Source organism: Silene latifolia, chromosome Y (genome assembly GCF_048544455.1).
Source record: "Silene latifolia isolate original U9 population chromosome Y, ASM4854445v1, whole genome shotgun sequence".
In the NCBI taxonomy this organism is placed as follows: Eukaryota; Viridiplantae; Streptophyta; class Magnoliopsida; order Caryophyllales; family Caryophyllaceae; genus Silene; species Silene latifolia.
This window is the reverse complement of record NC_133538.1, coordinates 61,561,975-61,571,599: the sequence shown is the minus strand read 5'-3', so window position 1 is coordinate 61,571,599 and position 9,625 is coordinate 61,561,975. Positions and strand designations below refer to the sequence as shown.

General features: G+C 39.4%; 1 long non-coding RNA gene across 4 annotated transcripts; it reads left to right on the top strand.

Annotated features, from left to right (window-relative positions):
* Nucleotides 1-429: 429 nt before the first annotated feature.
* Nucleotides 430-3,347, top strand: LOC141626498 (uncharacterized). Of its 4 annotated transcripts, none has more exons than XR_012536078.1 (5): nucleotides 430-678; nucleotides 770-866; nucleotides 2,572-2,650; nucleotides 2,750-2,967; nucleotides 3,057-3,347. It is a non-coding gene; the product is annotated as an uncharacterized LOC141626498 (long non-coding RNA). The 4 variants fall into 4 exon arrangements; XR_012536079.1 differs by having other exon boundaries at nucleotides 430-866; nucleotides 2,750-2,818; nucleotides 2,906-2,967; XR_012536077.1 differs by having other exon boundaries at nucleotides 430-866; nucleotides 3,066-3,347.
* Nucleotides 3,348-9,625: the final 6,278 nt, after the last annotated feature.

Genomic DNA, 9,625 nt, shown 5'->3' with positions numbered 1-9,625 from the left:
AAAGCCTAAACCAATTTAATGCATTAACCAACAATCAATTAGCAAATGAATCATGCAAACGAGTTATGGGGTCGTTAGAAATATTGCTGAACCGTCAACCATAGAGACTTGTCAAATCGAACTCTCACGGGTCGCTCATATCACACATAAGCACAGGTGAATATATAAGAGAATAGAAAGAATTCATTTTGTAAAGACTCTCACCTAACTACGACCTATAAGAACATGCCTGCAATCTAACACTAGTAGAAAAAGTCTCATTAACATCGCCATAATTACATCATTTTTAGATGAACCGATGTAAATGCTCGTAAATAACATCGGTTCATACAAAACCGATGTCAATTGTGTGCAATTTCTTATTTACATCGGTTATCTAAACAAAACGATGTAAAAAAATGTCATTAACCTCGGTTTTAGCATATAACCGATGCAACAGTGTTCTCATTAAGTGGAAAATATCAATAGATAACCCTAACTTCTCCTCATCACACAACCTTTCAGTTTCTCGCATATCTTGGCACTCTCATCCTACCCCTTCTGCCCTTCATTCAACGTGCCACAATATCACAAACGACCAGATCGCCATCACCACCCTCAACCGCCATTGATAGCATCACTTCAACACCATTTTTGCTCCTTTGGATGTACAACGACGAGTTAAAGCCACCATTTATTGTATTGATTTATGTCTTTTTATTTTATTTTTTTATTTTTTCCTTTTGTCCTTTTGATCCTTTTTTCCTTTTTAAATTTATTGATTAATTAGTGATAGAGAGTACCAGAGAGGAGATGAAATATCGTGGTACCCCGATGGTTATAAGATGGTTCGATGCGAGTATAATCCGGCAACTCGTACGCTTTTGGTAATCATTAATTAATTCAAGTTGTAGTTTAGTTTGTTTGAGGTTTAATTTGTGTGATTGTTTCTTTTCTTTTGATGTTAATGCGTTTTCTTGTAGTTTGGGTGTTTAATTGCTGATTGATTGAGTTTGAATTGTTAAATGACAATGTAGAAGCTGAAATTGCGAAATGTCGAGTAGTGAATTGTTGTTAATTCTGTGTTATTTGTGGCTTACAGTGTCACTGCATTACTTGTTGCTAGTGATGATTTCGATGCTATAATTGAGTTGATATTAGTGAATCTATGTTGGTTAATTATGTTTCATGAATACCTTTTTCACTCGCAACAATTTAATTGTATGATTTATGAGATTATAAGTAAGGGTTATTATTTGTTGGGTCAGTACAACGGATCGATAATTTTTTAGATGGGTTTTTGTCCTGATTAATGAATGTCGCTTTCAGTTTGTACCTCTCGCATACTACAAGACACAGCTTACTGATTGATGTAGTAAATGTTTATGGTTTAGTCAGCTGTTTGATTTGGGATATGATGAGAAAAGGAATTAATGTGCTTGTTCAGTGTAATTTCTACTTTATCTTGTCATTGAACATGAATCCAAGAGATGGAGATGCAAGAGGATTGATGAACAAAGTAAATCATGTGGTCATGGAAAGGTGCAACAATAAGTATGAGAAAACAGGAAACTAAATTTGCAAGTGTGCAACTAAGTTGGCAGTGAACTCGCCTGTTTTAACTCCACATTTATATTATTTTTTCATGTTGCTCTTAATGGAGGTATAGAAGCTTAAGTTAAGAACAGACAATCATCATTGCACCATAATGGATATAAAGAAGCTCAAACGAAAAGAAAAAAAATATTGTAGGAATTGTAAAGAGGTAAGGAATATACTAGGAAACCTTGGTCAGGTGTTGTTAAATCCTTTTGTCTGATCATCATGTTTGTTGCCCTTGTTAGTGAACAAATGTGCTCGTGTGCTTCAACATGATGAAATAGTTTTTTGCTACTTGCACTATTGTCCATATATTTGTTAGTGCTAACTTAATTTTCTCCATAATTGAATGAGTTATTTAGCCTTATATTCAACTCATGGTAATTTATTAAGACACGTCAACAACATCTCTCCATTTTTGTATAAATTAATCAGACTCATGAGAAGCAAGCATACGAGTATGTGTAGCACTCAGTTTGGCATGTTTAATTTTTTCTTCGTGTGTGCTCCTTTGATTCCTTTTTGGCACTCCATCTTCTGACAGTTGGTTTTAGTATTCGTCTTGTGGGCTTGTCGACTTGTGTTCAATGTTATCATTGTAATGTTAGTTTATGATGCCTCACTCCTAAGCTATTCTTGAATGTTACATAATTGTTATCAAAATGGTCGTATTTCCTCAGTCGGCAAAGTTATAAAACAGCCACTTCACAAAATAGTTGTTAATGATACTTGCAGCTGAGTATGTCACTGAGTATGTCACATTTGCTAGTTGTTCATGCACGACACTTGTTCATGCACGAGTGCACAACAATTAGGCACTTCATCTTAAACCTAATACATTTATATATATTTGTTTTCACAAAGCAACTGTTGTCAACATTGACATTCACCTCTGTTCGTCTGTTGCAGCTCAGTCTGAGTAGCATAGGTTTGAATGCCAATTTGATAGATTAATGTAGTAACTGGAATCGTTATTATGGAATTCTGCCGCAGGGAAGTTCCAGACTGAGATTGGAAAAGCATGGGCATCGTAGATTGTATCAATCGAATTGCGAGTGCATTTTTTCTTAAGGTAACAATGCTGTAACTTTCATGGGTTGATAGTTATGGTAATCCTTCAATGATATCATGACGATATCCGCTCATTGTTTATTGTCTTTGGCGTGTTTAGGCTGTGCATTTAGTGTTGGTCTACGCTTGAAGCTTGATTGTTGTCCAGAAATAACAAGGCACTCTCATTGTCAGTTATACTCCAACTCCAATTATCACAACATTTGGTGATCCTTGACTATCTTGCGGTTGTACAATATTTGGATTTTGTATGCAGATTGTCTCATTTGGAATTTGTTTTGATATTCTCCTGAAATACCTTGATGCTGCTCTAATAGGGTAAGTTGTACACTTGTTATACACTTGTACATACTATTTTTTTTACTTAGATTCGGGACAACGGGTCTTCTAAACTTCACATTACTCAGCCTTTTCAGGCATGGGAATCCTTTTTTCAGGCAATCCTGTCCTGAACTCAGTGCAATGTTGCTAGCTAGAAAGAGCTCAGATATAAGGAGGGGAGCAAACGAGGAGTATTAAACTAATTATGTTAGTTTTTTTATGACATTTTGTACCTTACTATCATTATTTAGTCAGACTACAAATATCTCTTTATGTGTAGATCTAATTTTTTATATTCACAACACGTGTATATTTATACTTTTGGATTATTTATTTATATGAATTATTGGCTTTGGAAGTGTAATTTTTCTTTATTGGTTGCCCATTATTTGAGGTGTTTTTCCCATAAGAAACGCCTCAAAATGTAATTTTTTTTAATAAAAAAAAAACTATTAACATCGCTTTTAATTAATAAATGATGTAAAAAATACCTATTAACATCGGTTTTAGTTAATAAATGATGTAAATAATGTGATATTTACATCGGTTTTGCACCAAAACCGATGTAAATGAGAGGCTATTAACATCGGTTCTAGAAAGAAACCGATGTATATTGTATGCCATTAACATCGGTTTTACAACCGATGTTAGTTAAAAATACTATATACGTCGCCCCCATAAACATCGCCACAAAACCGATGTAAATGAGGCAAAATAACCGATGTCAATGGCACTTTTTCTACTAGTGTAATATGAAAATAATCTCTACAACCATACATACGCATTCCAACCGACAAGAGACCATGACACATGCCGAGGTATATATGGGATATGTGAGGTATGGGTAAGAAGAGGCAAAACATTTATGGTAAAGTGGAGGTACAGGTGATCAAGCTAGTACCAAAACGGAACCAAATGGCAACATCCAACTTCTTGCTCATAATCAAATGAAACGGTGCTATAGCAAGCACAAATCTCACAATTTTCAGAGATACAAGTAATCAACTAACTCCCCATAAAAATATGAATAAAACATGGGAGCAAAAATCGCCAAAAGATAAAGGATTGAATTTTGCGAATTGATTTCCTTTCTTCACGGACCTTCAGCCGATCGACCTATAAGGGCAGTCGATCGACTGCTTAATCAGTACAGAACTCTCTCTTTTTTTTTTCCGAATCATTTTTTTTCATTTCCTTTTTTTTCTTTTTTCTATTTCTTTCTTTCTTTCTTTTCATCTTCCCAAAATTATCTTGAACAGAGCATATGCCACCAAAAATGAGTAACAACCCCAAGTACACAGGCTACTAGCTTGACAAAGGCAGGCTAAATGTAGGTTGTAGTAAATAGGACAAAAAGGATATTTTTGGTAGTGTGGAGTTTATGGGCAAAATGAGAAAAAGGGAAACCTCTACCACATGTGTCAACTAACCACAGACCGAATGCATATAGGTATTAAGCAGATCAGGTTCATATTTATACACATTTATGTGACATGCCTCATAAGGAGTACTACTCACATTCCTAAATAAACCGGTCATAGATGTCACCAGTTATAGGCTCTAATAACTCAGAAATATGATGTAGCTTGCCAATTTTCTAAGTCAAGTCTCAAGTTCAGCAAATAATTAACGAAAACTCGTAGATATGCAATTACGATTCTACTAATAACATGTTAATCTAGAAAGGCTTAGGCAAAAACAGGTGCAAATGCTATATCATCCTCGAAATACTACCGTTCCGACTCGACCTATATGCTAAAATAAACGTGCATTTTATGGAATTTTTGAAAAATTTTCAAATTTTTTGGATTTTCTGTATATATAAGAGAAATGAAATAAACAATGTAAAACAAAATTAAACGTGAATGCAAGCAAATGATATGCGACGCAAAACCCTTCCCCAAAACAAATCGCACAATGTCCCCATTGTGCAAAATCATGTAATGAAGAAAAGAGAAATGGGAATTTGCGGGAAAATGAAGAAAAAATGACATGAAGTGAAAATCGGGAACTTACAAGACTTTAAGCGCGGCAAAGGAAACCTCCCCAAACCAGCGTAAGCTAGGAGGTTTCAGTAGCTAGCAGTGCTACTAAAAGGTACCTGAAAGACAAATAAAACCCATGCATAAAACTGAGAAAACAATTTTGAAGCGGTAAAATGGTGCACGAATGAGAAAGTTAGAAGAAATAAGTAATTTGACGGAAAGTAAAGTGGAGTAGAAAACTCCCTAAAGTCCGCAAATCGACCAAACACAGCAGGGGAGAGGTCATGAACAGGTACAGCAGCGTCCTTGGTCGATCGACCAAAAGGGGCAGTCGATCGACCAGATGAACAGGAACAGAAGCTCCTGGAAAGTGCAACTCAGTCGATCGACCAAGATGGCCAGTCGATCGACTGAGAATACTGCTGTACTCCTTATTTCTTCGTATTTGCTCAATAACTTGAGCTAATGAGGTCTAAAAACCTGCAAGTGCACAATAATACGCGCCCAAAATTGCGCAAAACCCAGAATAAAGTCTAAAGCACTTAAAATTTCTAAGCAAGCGAAATAAAATGCGAAGTTTTCGCGCACTCAAAAGCAATAAAATTTGTCTTGACAAAAGCAAAACAAAAGCAAATAAATTAAAGTTTATAAAGAGCTCGATCAACTAATAGTTGATCAAGAAAGACCACGGTATGGCCCACTTCGTCGGCTTCTGGCTACTAGAGGTAGCCTAAATGGTGCTTATCTGAGCGGCTGCACCCTTCTTAGCCTCCACGTCCGTATGGCTCAACGGATCAACACTCTCATCATCTCCCTAGTCAAGGATCTCTTCGGGCTTGTCAGAATCCAAATCAGACTCTCTGGCCTTGACCGGCTCGTCATCAACTACCTCATCAATTCCATAGCTCAGGCAACCAAGACCTCCTCTTTGAATGATAGGCTTTGTTACAGTTGGAGCAACTTGCGGCACTTCCTTCCCCAAACCACCCCCTGCATTATCAGAAATAGACAAATCTTCCTCCAATTTGCTCCCGATGCGGGGCGGAGGGGTTAACAGTAGTAATAGAGACAGGCAATTCGGGAAGCACAAAAAACGATTTCTTTTTAAACCGTATTACAAGTTACATGCCACATGGGGTCCTTTTTCTTAGCCGGCTGGGCAAAGACAATAAAATGCTTTCCCACTTTAAAAGTCAAGGTACCTAGACCGACATCTATGACTGCACCAGCAGTGTGCAGAAATGGCCTACCCAAAATAATGGGAATATGAGCATCCTCGGGCATGTCAAGGACAACAAAGTCAACAGGGAAGAAAAACTTCCCTATCCGGGACAGGATGTCCTCTAGGACTCCTATGGGTTGGACCGCGGAGCGTCGGCCATCCAATCGTCATATCGGCCATGCGAACCTAGTCAATTTGAGCTTCCTAGCTAGACTCAAGGGCATGACGCTTATACTGGCTCCTAAGTCACATAATGCCTTCTCAATGGAGAAGGTACCTATATTGCATGGAACAGAAAAGCTGCCCGGGTCCTCTAACTTATGGGGTACAGTGTGGGACAGGTAAGAGCAAGACTCTTTGGTTAAAGCGACCGTGTGCACATGTTCAAGCGACTTTTTCTTAGACAGGAGTTGTTTCATAAACTTAGTGTATGCAGGCACTTGATTGACCAACTCAAGGAAAGGTACTTGCACATTCAAACTACGGATAACCTTTTCAAATTTATTGAAAGATACCTGTTCTTTTGTTGGCACTAGTCTCTCCGGATATGGGGCTGTAAGAAGTACCTTAGCCCTCTCCTCTAAATCGCGCGTGCCGGTATCTGTGGACTTAGGCTGGAAGTCCACTGCTTTCTCCTTGTTGAAGCTTGAACCCTCCTCAGACCATCTCAAATGTGAGCCATTGACCGTCATTGGGTCAAACTTCGGAACCGGGACGGACCCATCAGCACTCGGGTCTAGTCCTAACACCTTCGGAGTTGTCGTGCCCCGGAACAAATGGTCTCTCAAATTATCGGGCATTGAAGGACGAAATTCCTCGACATCAGCAGTGATCTCAGTCGATCGACCACCTTGCTCAGTCGATTGACTGAGGTGAACAGTTCCAGAAGCTTTTGTAACCCGTGTATCAGTCGATCGACCGGGTATATCAGTCGATCGACTAATATACCTGGTAGAGGCCTGTTTCTTTGATTTATTCGTTGAAGCTTTCTTTTGACTTGTTTCCGGCTCATCTTTTTCAACAGCGTCCTCGACCATGGCAGGACCCTCAAGGGTGGACCCACTCCTCAAAGTGATGGCATTTAAGGTCTCCTTTTGGTCAGTTTGGGTCGGCAAGTGTCCGGGAGCTCGAGTGTTACTTTTGCTAGCCAATTGAGCAATTTGGCTCTCTAGTAGCTTCATCCCGGCCTCTCTTGCTTGGGACTCCTTTAGCAACAAGTTCTTAAGCTCGGAAATTTCAGAATTTTGCGATTGTTGCTGCTGCGGCACATAGAGAGGTTTTTGATATTGTTGTTGCTTTTGATGAGGGGGCACATAGGGTTGCTGCTGCGGCGGAGCTTGAGTTGGGTTCAGAACATTTTGGCTCCTCCAACTCAAGTTTGGATGGGTATTCGGCTCATAGTAGGTGTTTGTCTGCCTATAATGTTGAAAGGCAGCACAAGACTCAAAGGGACTAGGACAATTCTTCGAAACGTGTCCCTCAGCTCCACACCTTTCGCAGACGAAAGGACCGTCTGACACAGCATTTACTTGGTAGATCCCACCTTTAGAAACTCCTCTTAGTTCATACTTGTCAAATCTCGCAGTAAGAGCTTCAAGCGCAGCAACAGAGGAAGATTCAGCAGCTCTCCTCTGGTTCCCTCTGTAATTACCATACTCAGCCTTGTGGGTGGCTAGATCGTCAATGATCTTCCACCCCTGGGTTGCTCCCAAGTTCTCAGCAAATCTGCCATTGGCTGCAGCATCCAAAATGGCCCTCTGATCGTCGTACAACCCATTATATAAATGATTGCACAAGCTCCATTTTTCGAACCCATGGTGTGGTATGGTTCACACCAGCTTCTTAAATCTGACCCATGCCTCGTGGAAGTTCTCATCTGGCCCTTGTTTGAAACTTGTGATTTGGGCACTAATAGCAATCGTCTTTGAAGCAGAAAAGTACTTCTTGTAGAATGCCAATGCCAAGGAATTCCAGTTAGTAATCCCATGAACGGCTCGGTCCAGATCTCTATACCACTCCCTTGCAGCATCACGAAGGGAGAAGATAAACATGGTCTCCTTGATCTGGTCTTGAGTCACGCCAGCTGGTGGGGGTATGGAATAGCAGTAGTCAATAAAGGTCTCCATATGCTTAGCTGCATCTTCATTTGCAGCTCCCCCGAACTGGTTTCTCTCAACCATATTGATGTATGAAGGTTTTGGTTCGAACTTCCTGGCATCTCCTGGTAATTCGAACCCCTTATATAAGTTTTCAGCTGTCGGCTCAGAATGACTAGCTATACTCGCTTCCTCGGCCATGACTGGAATTTCTGGAGAAGTAACTGTCTCGGTGAAGAAGTGGAAACAAGGTGAAGAATGTGGGTCTTCTTCGAACAGGTCATTCTCGTAATAGCTTGACAGAGTACTCAGCTCTTCCTCTGTCGGTAATACCCTTTGTGTTCGTCTCAACTCGCGCAAAGATTTCTCTATCTCAGGATCAAATGGTACTAGTTCACCACCCTGTGACCTAAGAATAAGAAGAAACTACAAAAAGAATATAAGAAAAGTTTAAGGAACAGAAGTCCCTTAAACTAAGAAAGACTAAAAATAAAACAACTAAAATAAGAACTATTGCCTCCCCGACAACGGCGCCAAAATTTGATACCCGTCGTGAGGTGTCAAAAATAAGATTTATAATTTCCAACTACAACTATAGCAAGCGGCAGTTGGGTCGAACCACAGAGAGGCAGATGTAAATTCTAGTTGATTTAAATTCAGTCTAAAGTAACAATTGTGGGGGTTGAGTTGAGATGGTCTACAGCTAAGAGTAAATAATAAACTAGAAAGACGGATTAAACAGATAAAGAAAGGGTACTAGGATGGTCGGTTCATTAGAGCTTCGGCGGCAGCATACTAAACAGGTCTAAATCGAACACAAGTGAGGCGGGAAACAAGAGGTCCTCTCGGTCCACTCTTAATAAATAGCATCTTTCGATCTCGCTATAGGTCCCTAATATCACTAATACTGACTCTCGTCCTGAAAAGTGACTAACGGTCTAAACTACACCTATCTTTCGATCTCAGCACAGTTTAGTCATTTTAATTGGTGGTCAAATAACTTTCCCTATCTTTCGATCTAATGGGTCAGTCATAAATTAAGCATCTAACTGGTCGCATGCATTCGATTCGTTAAATACAACAATAAAATCAATTAAAACGAAGGGTATCCTCACGAGGTCAGTCGATCGACCGAGAATGTCAGTCGATCGACTGACACGCGAATTCAGTCCGTGTTCAATACTTTGCCGCCTACGCTAAAATTCGCCTACATCCTAGCACAAATAATCTAGCTACTCATGCTAATGGCGAAAACAATAACATTAACGATAAGAATTACTGAATTCATGCTTGAAACGATAAAGTAAACAATTAACATAGACGATAAAATTGGTTGCGGGAATCTAACTATC